Source organism: Lycium barbarum, chromosome 12 (assembly GCF_019175385.1).
Source record: "Lycium barbarum isolate Lr01 chromosome 12, ASM1917538v2, whole genome shotgun sequence".
Taxonomy (NCBI): Eukaryota; Viridiplantae; Streptophyta; class Magnoliopsida; order Solanales; family Solanaceae; genus Lycium; species Lycium barbarum.
In genome coordinates, this window is record NC_083348.1 from 40,134,654 (window position 1) to 40,138,853 (window position 4,200).

The window sequence follows — 4,200 nt, forward strand, 5'->3', positions numbered from 1 at the left end:
GGGAATTCCTGAGTGAACGAGCTAAAAGCCACTACAAGGAAAGGAAATCTAACAAACGGACCAAACCGGTGGAACCTCAGCATATAATCAGTATGATAATCAGAGGCACAGACGCTCCTCCAGTACCGGTGATGAAACGTACAAAGATTTCCATTGCACGTGAGAAGCGCAGCCGGGATTACGTACCCGAGGGCTTCATCTCTTTCAGCAATGAGGATGCAGAAGGCATCATTCAACCACACAATGATGCGTTGGTAATTTCTATTCTTATTTTTAAATCACAAGTTAAATGCGTTTTGATTGACCCTGGTAGGTCAGCCAATATCATCCGGTGGAGAGTGATCGAACAGCTAAAGCTACTCGATCAGATTGTACCGGTTACGCGAGTACTCAGTGGGTTCAATATGGAAATTGAAACCACGAAAGGGGAGATTTCTTTGCTGATCAACATTGACGGCACCATTCAGCAGACGGTGTTCTATGTCATCGAAGGGGATATGAAGTATAATGCTTTGCTTGGCAGACCATGGATACATAGCATGAGGGCTGTGCCATCAACGTTACATCAGCTGTTGAAATTCCCAACACCGGAGGGGATAAAAACCATCCGAGGTGAACAGCCCGCTGCCAGGGAGATGTTCGCGGTCGAGGAAGCGCCACTATTTCCCAAAAAAACGGATCCAAAAGATGTTGAGTCAGTCGGTGGCAAGGACTCTAAATAGCAACTAAAGTGTACGGGTTCGACAACGGAGCAGAAGGGGTCGGAACCGGGGTATCAAGAGGATGATTTCGGTGTACCCAGATCATTCGTCTTGTCAGATGAATCGGATGCAACCAAGTCTACAGTGGAGGAGCTGGAGCAAGTCATTTTGTTCGAATATATACCGAATAGAAAGGTATACCTGGGCACGGGGTTAACCTCGGAGCTCAGGAACAAGTTAATTAAGTTTCAATAATTTTTATAATGCAAGTATTTGCACGTACATGATATGAAGATTTCGTCCGTTTCCTTCTGTTTTTGCCGTAGCAAATACTAAGTGGACACGATTCGTTCTGATCGTTTGGTCCTTACATCCAAACCTAATACAGAAGGTCCGGCTTTGGATGAAGATGAGAAATAAAAAAATTCGAGGACTTCTCCGGGTAGCACCTAACAGCGTTCACTTGGTTTGTTGAGCTGCTCCGTTTTCTATTAACTGGGGTAAGCCTCGATGTGGGTATAGTAGTCCCCTAGTGCTTATCCGAGCTACATGATCGGGTAAGCACTATCAAGTCCCCACTCGTAGGGTATAGCCCCGAGTTTCTGGACACTTGTCCTCGTTTTTATCAAGTAACACGTTGTACTTTTTGCTTCATTAAAAACCTTGTCGGAAAACCTATTTTGGGACAAAACTGTACTAAGGAAAAGAGTGCAACACGCGTTTTTAGACCTAGCTCCTAATTTCATCCGGTACTCGACTTCCTGCAAAAAAGAAAGATTAACAAAAAATAAACGGAAGGATAAGTGTCCATAACTTAGCAGTAGTATATCTTCAAATGAGCCACATTCCAGTTATTGCACAACCGTTGTCCGTCCATGGATTCCAGCAGATACGACTCTTTACCCGTTATTCCGGTTATCTTGTATGGCCCTTCCCAGTTCGAACCCAACTTTCCATCGTTGGGATTCTTGGTGTTCAAAGTAACTTTCCGAAGCACCAAATCCCCAACTTGGAAATGTCACAAATTGGCCCTCCGGTTGTAGTACCTTTCCATTCTCTGTTTCTGGGCTACAATACGGACCAACGCGTTTTCGCGAAGTTCATCCGTGAGGTCGAGTTTTTTAGCCATGGCCTTCTCGTTTGAATCACTGGTGGTGTATCTAAATCGGAGAGTCGGTTCACCAACTTCTATAGGGATGAGGGCTTTGGCCCCGTAGAACAATGAGAAAGGCGTTTCCCCCGTGCTTGATTTTAATGTGGTTCTGTAAGCCCATAATACCTCCGGTAGCACTTCCCTCCAGTGATGCTTCGATGTTTCAAGTTTTTTCCTAAGATTTTGAATTATTGTTTTATTCGTGGATTCTGCCTGTCCGTTTGCACATGGGTGATACGGAGTTGATACAATTTTCTTGATCTTCAACCCTTCGAGGAAATCATTGACTTTGCTGCCAATGAACTGAGAACCGTTATCACAAGTTATCTCGGTCGGGATGCCGAAACGACAAATAATGTGGTCCCGTATGAAGTCAATAGCCTCCTTTTTCTCTAATCTTTTCGAAGGCCTACGCTTCAACCAATTTGGAGAAATAGTCAGTCATAAACAAAATAAAACAGGCCTTACCTGGTGCCCATGGCAGAGGACCAACAATGTCCATTCCCCACTTCATAAAGGGCCAAGGTGATATCACCGAGTGTAGCAACTCCCCGGGCTAATGAATCATCGGGGCATGTCTTTGACACCCATCACATTTTTGGACAAAATTCTTCAAATCCTCCTCCATCGGGTTCCAGTAATAACCGGCTCTGATAATTTTTTGAACTAAGGCTTCTGCACCGGAGTGATTACCGTAGGTCCCCTCATGGACCTCTCTCATCACATAATCGGTTTCTCCGGGACCCAAACACTTGGCCAGGGGCCCGAAGAAAGACTGTCGATACAATTGGCCGTCTATTAAGCAGAACCATGCTGCTTTTGTCCTTAGTGACTGTGATTCTTTTGGGTCACTTGGGAGATTTCCATCTTGCAAGTAGTTGATGTATTTTTTGCGCCAATCCCAAGTTAGGCCCATCGTGTTTATTTCAGCATGCCCGTTTTCTACCGCCGAATTCATCAACTGCACAATAGTGCCGAGGTCGATTTCATCCCCTTCGACTGAAGAGCCCAAATTGGCCAATGCGTCGGCTTCGCTGTTCTGCTCCCTCGGTACATACTGCATGGTCCACCTTTTAAACCGGTGTAGTATCACTTGGATTTTCTCCAGATACCTTTGCATTCGTTCATCCTTAACCTCGAAGATGCCATTTACTTGGTTAACGACCAAGAGAGAGTCGCATTTTGCTTCGATTATTTCGGCCCCATACTCCGAGCTAACTCCAAACCTGCAATCATAGCCTCATACTCGGCTTCATTGTTAGTAAATTTAATAGTTCTAATTGACTGTCTAATGGCATCCCCGGCGGGGGCTTTAAGGACGATGCCTAGCCCAGAACCTTTGAGGTTCGAGGCCCCGTCCGTGTGTAAAGATCAAATACCCGAAGCCTTTCCCGAGGTCAGCAGGAGTTCTTTCTCAACCTCGGGGATCATAGCCGAGGTAAAATCTGCCACAAAATCGGCCAAGATTTGGGACTTCATGTCCATCCGAGGTTTATATTCGATATCATATCCGCTAATCTCTACCGCCCATTTGGTCAGTCTACCCGATAATTCTGGTTTATGCATGACGTTATTTAGAGGATAAGTAGTTACTACGCATATCGGATGGCATTGAAAGTAAGGTTTGAGCTTTCTTGAAGCACTTACCAATGCCAAAGCCAACATTTCAAGGTGGGGATAACGGGTTTCCGCATCCCCTAAAGTTCTACTCACATAATATATAGGGCATTGCGTACCTGATTCCTCTCGGACCAAAACACCACTTACCGCTACCTCGGATACGGCAAGGTAGAGAAACAACTGCTCATCCACCTTTGGTGTGTGCAGCAGAGGCAGGCTGGACATGTACCTTTTCAATTCCAACAAGCCTCTTTGACATTCCGGTGTCCAAACGAAATCATTCTTCTTCCTTAATAAGGAGAAGAAATTGTGACTTTTATCCGAAGATCTCGATATGAACCGACTCAGCGCTGCTATCCTTCCGGTAAGCCTCTGCACTCCTTTGACGTTATTTACCACCTCAATATCCTCGATGGCTTTGATCTGGTCCGGGTTAATTTCAATACCCCGGTTGGATACCATAAAACCAAAGAACTTGCCCGATCAGACACCGAAGGCACATTTCTCCGGGTTAAGCTTCATGTTGTATTTACAGAGTAAATCGAAGGTTTCCTGCAAATGTTTTAAATTGTCCACTGTTTCCAGGGACTTGACTACCATGTCATCAATATAAACTTCCATTGTTTTGCCTATCTGTTCTTCGAACATCCCATTAACTAGGCATTGGTAAGTTGCACCGGCATTTTTTAATCCGAAGGGCGTGACATTGTAACAGTATGTCCCGTA